We start from the raw sequence: 12775 nt of genomic DNA, 5'->3' as shown, positions 1-12775 counted from the left end.
AGCTTCTTTTTGCCTATCCTTTTTAAATGTATTGCAATTTTTTTCTCCTCTAGTGTTCTCAGTGATAGATCTTAATTGAACTTATAGGATATTGTATATCTAGTTTACAGTGTCTTCTTTTGTTGTACTACCACTATAATTTTAAAATTGAATAAATTTTAAAGTATATTGTTAAAAATATATTTTCTTCCAGATCTCATTTGATGTTACTACAACACTAGTAGTTTTAACAAGTTTGACACTTCTATGCTCATTTCACAAATGAGGGGACTAAGATGCACAGAGACAAAGATGCTACTGTGGCCCTGTGGTTAGACAGTCTTACAGTTGGTGCTGAGTCAGTGGAGGGCTGTGAAGTACACCGCTCATCAAGCATGATGGGTGTTCGTGAACATTTCTGTAGATCACAGTGGCCACAGCTCAGGCTGACACTGACACCTTTTGTGAGAACATTTCCAGTTGTGGAGAACAGAGCTTTTATAGCTGGATTGGCATCGCAGGTTTTAGCTCGACAAATTACTACTAACTGGATGTCATCAGGAGAGTGAGTTAACATCTCATAAGTAGTTCATGATTATCATCTCATAATTATCATTTGTAAAATGAAAACAAAGGCTGTCATGAATATGAAATTAATTACCATATAGATATTGTTTCCTGGAATACATCTTTTGTGCAGAAGAAAGATGAGCCAAAAATGGATAATTATGAGTAGGAAGGAAGCCAATTAATAGAGACTGGGATCTGCTAGAATGTTAAGAAAATTCGACAAGATGCAGGCTTTTGGAAAAGATATGCAATGAAATTCTTATAACATCGCTAAAAATAACATCACAAACTAAAAAACAGGCCTAATGAAACATAACACATGGCTAATATCCAGGAAAGTAAAACTGAGCTTAAGAAATGTGAAGAATCATTATTTTAAAAATATTATAGTTATTTTTAGATATAAAAGTTTCACAGAATTTACTCTGCTGAAAAACAAGCACTATCTTTGCTTTTTAAATGTAAAGAGCTATAGCATCTGCATGTATGTATGGTGTGTGTGTGTGTGTGTTTGTATATGAGTGCGTGTCTATGTCACACTAAAGGATCTGTTAAGATAAAAGTAAATGTTGCCCCTCTTACTATCCTTTGCTTACGTTTAGGTCTCTCATTCTAGATAGCGGCATTATATTGATGTCATGGCTTGCCATTCTCTGTGCCACGAAATCAGGATGGGCTTAGGCTGCACTTAGCATAAAAATAACAAAAGTGCTGATCACGAGATGGAAATGGCCCAGTGCCCATTATTTTGCATCACTGGTCACAGTGTTTTTACTCTGAATTTAGAAGGCACATACTTGTCTTTTATGAAAGAGCTTGATTTCCACTAAACTTCACCGCATTTTTACCTTGTACCTTTACTTCCACAGACACAAATGCTTGTAAATGATTTCTATTAGAGTTAAAGATTGCTGACGTCTGAAAAGATGCAGTGCAGTGAGATGCTGCAGCTGAATTGGTGCAGTTCATTCCTTTTATGTTGCAAAGTATATTCTTACAGGAATGGAATTTATGCCATCATTTTTTATGAAGGTTGCATGGCATTTGACCCACAGTGACAGAAAGAAATGATTACAGAATATCTGCAGTGTACTTCGCTGAATTTTAACAGCAGGTTCAGACGTGTTGCATTTCTGACCTTGTGAAATGCTTTCTTGCTTATGCAACGCTTCACACATCAAATGCACAAACTGCCGCGAGGGCTCCAGCTGCTTGCACAAGGATATATTTCTGAAAACAAATGTTGTTCAGGTCAGTTTCACAAATGCCATTTTTCTTCTATTATTCCATGACATGGGAAGTGCATGGTGTATTTTCTTGTATTTTAAATGTGGTACAGGGAAGTCATAACAATGATTTGTTTCATACGAATGCTTCTTATTCTATTAATGTTGAGAGAAATATCTTCCAGCTATCAAATCAGCTAACATTTGCAATCAGTTACAGACAGAATATTGCATCTATTATTAAGTTTATCGTAATTCAATATGTGTGTATGAGTCTGTGTATGTGTGTATATTAATGGTACACTATTTGAATTGAAAATCCAAGTATTTGAACATTGTAAACTCAGCAAAATTCTGAGGCTGTGAGCTTTTAATATTTGTATATGCTTGTGATATTTGCAATAGTTATATTGAGAATATATTCAAGACTTTGATAGAAACAGGAAAGTTTCCATTTATTTTCAAACACAAAAAACTAAAGCAATCATATATTAAAATCAGAGACACCTGTGGAGAATGAGGCACAGTTTTATCCTTCAATTCAAATTTGAATAAATAATTTTTAGGTCTTTCTATATGTCTAGCATTCTAAAGTGTGTGACTAAAAGACTAATCAATTGTGATCTGGTGATGATAGATCATAGATGAAGTAAGTTTTAAATATTATTTCAGAATTAGTCAAATTTTCTATAAATTAAAAAAAAGCACACCACTAATTGCATGATTTTGCCTAATACAGATACTAATCCACTTAGACACAGAAATATAGTTTATACACAATAACTCTAAGGAAATGTTCCAAAAAGAAAACAGGGTGAAAAATGAAGTCTTCATAGCTGAAATGAGATATCAGGAAGAAGTTTTGTTCCTTTAATTTTGAAAGGGACATAACTTAAGATGAGAAAATAAATCTGAAAAGCAATTTTTAAAAATATTTTATTTATTTATTTTTAGAGAGAGGAAGGGAAGTAGAAAGAAAGGGAGAGAAACATTAAAGTGTGGTTGCCTCTCACACGCCCCCTGCTGGGGACCTTGCCTGCAACCCAGGCATATGCCCTGACTGGGAATCAAACTGGCGATACTTTGGTTCACAGCCTGCATTCAATCCACTGAGCTACGCCAGCCAGGGCTTAAAAGCAATTCTTATCTAACCCAGTGATATTTAACCTTTTTCATCTCGTGGCACACACCAACTAATTATTACAATTCTGTGGCACTTCAAATATATATTGTATTTTTTTGGTCTGACAAAAATTGGTGAAATTTTGATTCATTCACATTGGAAAGCTATTGTTGTGTTGGCTGTGGTCATTTTTTAATTGGACAATCTAGGGAAAAAGAGCTCAGTGCCCCTGACTAAACAGTCAGGTATTCCATGTTTTAATAATTCTTGTGGCATGCTGGTTGAAAATTGGTGGTCTGCTCATAGAAACTATGAAGACTAATGCAGGCTTCAACCTGTGATAAACACTGTAGTGCAGGTGAACGGTTTTTATTTCATCCAATCGGCATCCTCAGTGCACAGCCACTGCAGTAGGTGTTCAGGGAATGCTCAATAGTCCCTTAACAGTTTCAATGAGCTGGATCGTGAACTTGGTCACTGGAGAGGAAGGCAAGAAATAAGGAAATATCGTGCAAGCTGGTCTGCTGAGTCACTTTTCCCCCTGGGATCCCAGGGCAGTCACTGATGTTTAGAGGAAAAGTGCCATAGATCTAGACAATTTTATTAACCCTGGGAATATTGGGAAAAGGTTAATGCACACCAAGAATTTGAACATTATCCAACTGAGCGTCCCCAAGAAAATAAGTATAACTTTTTCTAAGATAAAGTGCACCCAGAGAGGAGGTTTATATTTTATGTATTAATTTTTTGCATTGAAGTCTCATATGTTCTTTTAGCAATTGAAATATAGTGTGGTAATTTAGAGAACTAGTATCTTTGTACTTTTTTCTCACCAAGGAAACCATTATTTCTTATTTAGCATAAGTATAGAAGTAGTTATTGTATTTATCTACTATTATAAATGGCAGTTAAAAGATTTATATATCTTATTAATAACTACTACTGCCATATATTACAAATTACCTAGTTAAATGTTGAGCTGTCTTCATTAATATTAAGATTTTAATTTAAAAAAATACTTTATTGACAGTAGTGGCAAAATAAACATAGTTTAAAGATATCATCCCCCAAAACATATTTCTATTTTTAATACAGAACTGTATACCTGCGTGTAAGTGCTTGATCATGTACCTGTTTCTTTCATTAGACTTTGAGGTCCCTCAGTCCAAAAATGGTATGTAATTAATAACTATATTTTTAATACTACAGATAATATGTGGTATGTAATGGGTACTAAAAAGTAAATGTGTGTGTTAAAAATAGCAAATACAAATGTACAATGGGAAATGAAATAAATATATTAACATAACTTCATATGTTATTAAAAGCAATACCATTGAGTGTGCTCCATTGAAGAATTAAAAGAGAAAGTAATTTTCTTTATCTTAATGACCTAATTTAGTTTTCAGAATGTTCAATTTTTTAGATAGAGTGTATAAATGAAGATTCTTGGTTGTCATTGAGATTGATGCACATTAATTATAAGACAGTCTGCAAACTACCAGTAAAACTCCGTGTGAAGGCGAAAGTGCTTTTTCTCTGTGAGAAGGTCCAGCTGTAATACAAATGCACGAGATGCAGAAACACTTTACCTACAAAGAAAATCTTCTGTGATGACCTGGGTCTCTAATACAAAGTAAAATATACCACTATTCCTGCTTTATTTTCTGTATGAGTTTCTCAAGTAGCTCATAAAATTGAATTCTAGTGCAAAATTACTAACTATGTGCTGTCCGTGAGAATGAACATTGTACACCATAACCAGGAAACAGAATATGGCTCACTGGCCCCACGTGCAACTTGACTTCTAAACCTTATATTGCTCTATGAGATTCTACAATAATTAGTCTCTGATAATTGAAGTCATAAAGGTGTTAGTTAAAAATGTTAGTTAAAAAGAGAACTTGCTGGTTAGATCAGCAGGGTTTCAGAGAAGGTAGATCAAAGAGGTCGTCGGGTTGTAGCTGGTACTAAGTGTTGTAAACGCAGAACAAATTTAGTTTTCCTACAGACTAAGGTAATTGGTCTTTAGGGACTGATTGGCATAACCCACAAGAACAGTAAGACCTAACACAAATGTCAATCCTTCCTGAGGTTTCAGTGGGAAAGAAGTAATTCACAAGAGCACCATGATATGCATGTTGATTATTAATCTGCATGTTTCTGTCTCACAGAAAATCTATTATGATAAACCCAAGTTATACTCTTAATGATTTGTAATGGGCACAGAACAAGAAAATTAATTGATTAACCTCAATGGAAAATTACATCAAATGGTCCTTCTCTGATAAAGGCAAATAGAATATACATTCTGCAGTCTGAACATTTTTTTTTCCCCAAGACTTTTGCCTTGACTGTGTGGTTCAGTGCATTGAGTGTCAGCCTATGAACCAAAGAGTTGCCAGTTTGATTCCAGGTCTAGGGCACATGCCTGGGTTGGGGGCCAGGTCCCCCAGTGGGGGACATGTAACAGGCAACCACATATTGATGTTTCTCTCTGTCTCTGTCTCCTTTCCTTCCCCTCTCTAAAACTAAATAAATAAAATCCTTTAAAAAAACTTTTGTGGAAAAGCTAACTTAAAAAAATTCTTTAGAACTTTCTTTTGTTCTGGCTCCATAGTGAATCCAGTTTTCTTCAGATATTCTAACATTCATAGGGTTACACTGGTGTCTTTGCAATTGTTTTCCTTAGGAAACTATATGGAGAAACAATAATGAACTTGGCGATAATACATGACTGACGATAAAAATGTTTTGGAAAGTAGTGCAATCTGCACAGTCCTCTGTGATAATCACAATGAAGCCTATTATATGTTCATCTTTGCATTACAAGAAAAAAGACAGAAAACTTAACATTTAATGTTGTTTAATGAAGTTTTTCCAAACATTTTTCTGGAGTGTGGAAAAGTTGTTCTCCAGACACAGGATGACATCCTAAAAGTACAATGATTTTTTAGAACATTGTTCTTATAAGTCACTGAAGTTGTTTTATGCTTTTGCATTTATTAAAATATTCACATTCTGATCTTGCTAACTTTAATATCGCAAATACACATATTTGTAGATATTTATTAATAATAGTTTTATGAAAGTACAAGCAACATACTATAAACTACATACATTTAAAGTGTTCATTTTAGTGGTATCTGTGATTTGCACACATCCATGAAACCATTGTCACAAGCACATCTCTGTGCCCCTCTGTAGTCCCTGGGTCATGACCCAAGGAAACACTGCTCATATTTCTGTCACTTGATGACACTTGAATACAGTTATAAAAATTAAATTCCTGAAAAGTTTGATTGTTTTAGGGGAGGAGAGGTTCTGGTTTATTTTACTCATAATAATTGTTGTGCAATTCAAACACGATGTTTATTCATTTTCACTGCCAAGTTGTATTCTACTTTATATGTAGACATACTGCAGTTTGTACATTCATTCCTCGGTGGCCATATGTTTGGTTGGTTGTTCTAGTTTTGCACTAGTACAAACAAAATTCTAAGAACATTTGTTTATAGGTCTTCATTTAGACATATGTTTTCTTTCTTTTGGATTAATGCCCAGGAGTGAAATTTTTGAATCATACTGTAGAAATATGTTACACTTTCTAAGAAACTATTACAATCTTTTAGAATATGTTTTCACTATTTTATTTTTCTTAACAGTAGCATATCTTCACCAACACATGCCAGAACACAACTTTTTAATTTTAGTCATTCTTTGTGGGTAGTTATAGTTAGCTAATTATGATTTTAATATGCGTTGCACTAAGGATTGATGGGGATGCTCATCTTTGCATGTACTATTTTTCCATTTGCATATATAATTATGTGAACTGTCTAGTCAAATCACATGGCCATATTTTTTGCCCATAATTTGTTTTTTGATGTTCATATATTTAAGTATAAATCATTTTTTAGGTTTTTGTTTTGCAAATTTTTTCTCCAAGTTGGGTTTTTGTGTGTGTGTTCTCTTAGTGTCTTTTGAAGAGAAGAAAATTTTAATTTGTAGTCTAAGTTACCAACTTGATTGGTTGGTGTTGAACCTTTGATACACACCTACTTAGCTATATAACCTAACATCAAAAAAAGTTTTCTATTATGTTTTTTTCAAGGGATTTTATACTTTTACCTTTACCTGTAGATGTATAGTTGTCTTGAGTTAATTTTTTGTACATTTTGCAAGATATGAATTGACATTCTTGTGTGTGTGTGGATATATATATGAATTCTCAAATGTTCCAGAACCAATTGGCTAAAAGATTACCCTTTCCCACTGAACTTCCTTTTTACTTTTGTTGAAAATCTGTTTCCCTTATAAATGTAGGTCCATTAAAATTTATTTGACTTTCCTACATAAATACCACATAGTCTCTATTACTGTAGCTTTGCAGTAACACTTGAAACAGAGAGCTTTTATATCCCAAATGTGTTATTCTAATGTTGTTTGTTACTTGTGGTCCTTTGCATTTCCATATGAATTTTAGAATCATTTTGTCGATCTCTACCAGAAAAAAGCTTACTGACATTTTTACTTGGGTGAAATCTATACTCAGTTTGAGAAAGCTGGTATTGCAATAATTTTGAATCTTCTTCAACACAAACACACTATCTCCACTTACTAAGGATTTTCATTTCTCAGTAGCACCTGGAGCTTTATGCATAGATCATTCACATCTTTGTCATATTTTCCCTACATATTTCACCTTTAATGCTATAGTTAGTGGTATCGTAAATTTTTTAAATTTTGATTCTCATTTGTCCACAGCTACTATATAAAAATATGATTGAAATTGTATGTTGACCTTATGCGAAGATTTGCTAAACTTTCAGTTTCGGTAGCACTTTATATTTTCTGCAGAGAAAATCATTCCATTTGCAAATTTTTTTAAATCTGCTTCTTCCTTTCCCATTTATATAACTTTTAATTATTTCTCATCTTATTCTACTAGCTATAGTCTATAGTACCTTGTTGAATAAAAATGGTAAGTGCAAATATCCGTGCCTTGCCTGTGATTTTAATGGGAAGGCTTTCAGTCGTTTACCACTGGAATGTTGATGTTCATCTTTATTATTCTTATCCCAAATAGACACATAAAGTGTTCTTCATCAGAGATAGATGTGCTGATTTCCTAGCTCTTCCATAATAAAGTACCATAACCTCAGCAGCGTAGAACAAGACAAAGTTATTCTCTCACAGTTGTGGAAGCTAGAAGTTCCAAATCAAGGTAGCAGCAGGGCTATTCTCTCTCCAAAGGTTCTGAAGATCAATCAGCTTCATGGTTTTCAAGTTATGGTGTTGCCTACAATGCTTTGTGTCCCTTGGCTTATAGACACATCACTGAAAATCGCTGCCTTCTTAATCTAGTCACATGATGTTACTGATGCATGTCCCCATCTTTGTCTTTTTTTTTTTTTTTAAGACACTAGTCTTATTGGATTAGAACCCAGGTTAATAAATGAATCATAACTTTTTTTTTTCTATAACTTGGTTTTATCTGTAAAGATCTTATTTCCTAATAAGGTTACATTTTAGATGCAGGTGTTAGGATTTCAACTTTTTTTTTTTTTTTTGGAAAACACAATTCAATGTACAACAACCGACTTTTGCAAATGCTTCATTTAATCCACGTTATGCCCTCGTGCACCTTTAAGGTTAGCACCGTCTCAGGTTTGATAGTCCGTCATGGTAGCGACCTATTTACTCACACTGTCCATGATAGACAACTGACACCTCAAATAGATAAGCTAACAAATACTAACAGTTTATTTGTAATAACTATAGAATATGTATTTTATTGAACTTACATGGTGACTTTTACAAATTTTCACTTTTATCAAAGTTTGATAATTTGTAAACTCCACATATAAAACTAGTTGGCACCTTAAATTTGAAATATCAATGGATGAGCAATAGTGGTTCTTTATTATAGGTTTTCCCTGCTAAGTCAAAGTAGAGCATTCTTATGAAGCCTTTTCATTGGAACGATGTAAAGCAAAAAAGCAATTACCTTAGGACACATCTTGCTAACAGATGCACAAAATAAATCAAGATAAAACACAGAGGCTCACAGACACAGTTCAAAGCCGTAGTGGATTGATGCAGAGATTCTGCGTGTGGTTTCCGGGAAGATGCTCGGCCCTGCTGGGGGTGGAGGGGGGTTGTGCACCCCGCCTCTAAATGGATTGCTGCAAAATGAACACTGAATGTTATTTTCTCTTTGAGCCTTTTTTTGTAAAAGCAAAAATCTTCAGAATTCTTTTGATTAGCAAGAACAGGAACAGATGCAGGTTTTTGGCCAAAGTGAAAAGGTGCACAGCAAACTTTTGAAGAAAGCGTGGGGTATTTGTACTTAATTACATAACATCAGTTCACAGTAGTTACTGGTACTTTCAGTCAGTATCCTGGTCTCCAGTTCATTTTCTAAATATTTAGTTATATTGTTTCTTAAATTAAATTGACTTTATTTCTCTATCATTATCTGCCTCAATGGCATAGACATAAGAGCTCTTTATCCTGGGTATATTAACCCCAGAATTATTTAAATATCAAAACAACTGTATAAAACCAGTACAATAACCCACAAGGACAACAGGTTCTGAATCAGAAAGGTCTTGTTATATTAATTTTTATAAACAACATATTGCCTATCATAGGTCTGATATTTGTTGATTGGTCATGTTTTTATTTATTCATAAATAAAACATTGAGTTGTAGTTCCTCACATCTTAATACCTTGTAATTAACAAACCTTACATTAATTAATAAAACAGTTGCAAATATAACAATAGAGATGTTTATTTTCATTTTATTCTAGTAGGTGCTTTTCAAATGTACTTTTGTAAATCCCAAATGGTTATCAGTATATAGTAATTGTTTGCATTGAAATTGTTAAATTCATTCACTAGTTTATTCTTAGTATTTGTCTAGGTACCATTCACTTTATTGTACTTTCAGTAGAATTTAGGTATTATATTGAAAAAAATGGACATCAAGTACTATAAACAAAAATATTTACACCATTTATAATTTCTTGGAAATCCTTGCAATTTTTACTGTAACAAAATTATTTTATTTGCTGTAATTGTTGTTTATTCCCTATAAACAGGTCAGTTTCATGTAGGGTATGGAATATTCAGAAGTCAAATGATACAGTGAAAGAGGGAGAGAGAGAAAGAGAGAGCAAGCTTTGGAGTAAGACAGACCAAGTACTATTTCTAGTATGTTACCTTAACAAAATTATTTTACATTTCAGCTTCTTTTATCTTCTCTATAAAGAAAATAATATTATATGCGTTGTATTATTATTGTAGCATTCCATTTGATTCTACTCCAACCAACAGGACTTTGCTGCCCTGGTGATTTTCTCTTTCTTCTCTATTTTCTTTCATCCCATTGTTCTACACTATTTCCTTGAAGCATATAAAATGTTTTTCTCTCTCATCCAAGAAAATAAAATTTAAAAACTTTATCTGTCCCATCTAGATACTATGTTAAAATTTTCCCTTTAATCAAAACCATGCTATTTGAAACAAAGCAAACAAACAAAAAGGCATGTCTCCCAGTCTATTGGGGCTGCTGTAACACAGCACCAGGCACTGGGCAGCTTATCAACAAGAGAAACTTATTTCTTACAGCTATGAAGGCTGAGTCAAAGTCTGGGCCCCAGCATGGTCTGGTGAGGTCCTCTTCCTGGTTGTCGGATTCTCCTGCATTCTGGTGTGGCAGAAGGAACAAGGGATGTCTCTGGGGTCTCCTGTAAAGTCACTGATCCCATTCATGAAATGTCCACCCTCACAACTAATCACTTCTCAAAGACCTCAGCTCCTAATATCATCACCTTGAATGTTAGGTTTTCAACATAAGAATTTTGGAGAGACACAAACATTAAGACCACAGCATTCTACCCCTGTACATCTCCAAATTCTTGTGCTTCCTGCCTGCAAAATACATGAATTCCATCCAAATAGACTCAAAAGAGTTAACCCATTCTAGTATCAATTTAAAAGTCTAAGTTCAAATTTTACCTAAACATAATCTAACTCAGATATGCATGAGATGATTTATCTCAGGCAAACTGTTCTCCAACATTAAACCTGTGAACTTGAACAAGTTATGTACTTCCAAAATATGTTGATGGGACATGCATAAGAAGAAAAAAAAAAAAAAAAACCCCTCCCATTTCAAAAGAAAGTAATGGGAGAAAAAGAAGAGGATAACAGCCTGAGCAAGTTTAAAAACTTAAGCCCCACTGGAGTCAAGCTTCCTCCTTCTGGACATGCTGGAGAATCACTACTCCCAAGGCTTTGGGGGACACAGTGCTTACCAGCAGCTGCAACAAGGTGGGCTTACATACAGGTGTCCCTTCTGGTCTGGATCAAGGTGTGAGCCTGCCCCCATTCCTCCAGGAGATATTCATCTAGCAGAGGCACTTACAGTGGCCTGGCCTCCAGGTGAGACTTTTGCTTGGGTCATATGCCTGCAGCTCCCAATGGTCCATTCTTAGAAATCAAGGTGGAGGTAGCCATGCCCTTGGGCATCTCAGCTAGGGGAATGCCAGTTCCCCAAGGCTTTGGTTGCAAGCTGTCCAGCCTGCTGAAATTCACAAACACCATTGTATAAGTTCAAGGTGTACAAGGTGTTGGTCTGATATATTTATGCACTGCAGTATGATTACCTCTGTAGCACTAGCTAATACCTTTATCACATCTTATAATTACCAAGTTTTTGTACTGAGGAAATTTAAGATGAACTGTCTTAGCAACTTTTGAGTTATAATAAAGTATCATAAACTACAATCACCATAATGTATACTAGATCCCCAGAATTTATTCAATTTATAACTAGAAATGTGTACCCTTTGACCAACACTTTCTTATTTCCTCCATTCCTCACCCCTGATAACTACCCCTCTCCTCTCTGTTTCTAAGAGTTTTGCTTTTTCAAATCCCACATATAAGTGATATCACACACTATTCATTTTTCTCCGATTTTACCTCACATAATACACTTAATTATCATCCATTTTATCCCAAATGCCAGGATTTTCTTCTTTCTCATGACTGAATAATACTTCATTATATATATAAATAGCTATATATATATATATATCATATATATTATATGTATAATGTGATATGTATATATCACATCTTCTTTATCTGTTCATCCCTTGATGGACACTTAGGTTGCTTCCATATTGTGGCTGTTGTTGATAAGGCTGCAACAGACATAACATGCAGATACCCCTTTCAGAATGTGTATTCATTTACTCAGGCTATCTACTCAGCAGTGGGATTTCTGGGTCATAAAGTAGTCGTATTACTACTTTTTTGAGGAAGCTTGAAAATGTTTTCCATTGTGACAATACCAACTTACATTCCCAAAAATGGTGTACAAGAATTCCCTTTTTTCCATCTATTCCCAAACACTTATTTCTTGTGTTTTTGACAATAGCTATTCTGACAGGTATGAGGTGATATTTCATTGTCATTTTGAGTCATGTTTCCCTGATGATTAGTGGTGCCGAACCCCTTTTTATGTACCTATTGACCATTTGTATTGTTTCTTTGAAAAAATAAGTCTATTCAGCTCCTCTGTACATTTTCAATTACATTGTTTTTTTTGAAATTAAGTTGTATGAGTCCTTTATACATTTTCTGTTAACCCCTTTTCAGATATATAACTTGTAACTACCTTCTTCCATTCCCTTGGTTGCCTGTTTACATTGTTGATTTGTTCTTTTGCTGTGCAGACACTTCCGAAACTGAGGAGGTTACCCTGATGACCTCTGGACAACCTTTGGGGTCCTTCTTCCCTTGTCTTAAAGAATAGCACGCATTTGCATCCAAGTAACTCAGGGTTCCTTCCTGCAAAA

At 34.4% G+C, this 12775-nt stretch overlaps 1 protein-coding gene across 1 annotated transcript in view; it reads left to right on the top strand.

Moving 5' to 3' along the window:
- The first annotated feature begins 1733 nt into the window (after nucleotides 1–1733).
- LOC112321026 (cadherin-18) overlaps nucleotides 1734–12775 on the top strand; it is a 591686-nt gene continuing 580644 nt past the window's right edge. The window contains exon 1 of the mRNA XM_053914028.1: nucleotides 1734–1800. The gene's annotated coding sequence lies outside the window, so the exon portion shown is untranslated. The remainder of the gene's footprint in view (nucleotides 1801–12775) is intronic.

Source organism: Desmodus rotundus, chromosome 1 (genome assembly GCF_022682495.2).
Source record: "Desmodus rotundus isolate HL8 chromosome 1, HLdesRot8A.1, whole genome shotgun sequence".
NCBI lineage: Eukaryota > Metazoa > Chordata > Mammalia > Chiroptera > Phyllostomidae > Desmodus > Desmodus rotundus.
This window is presented reverse-complemented; position numbering and strand designations above follow the sequence as displayed.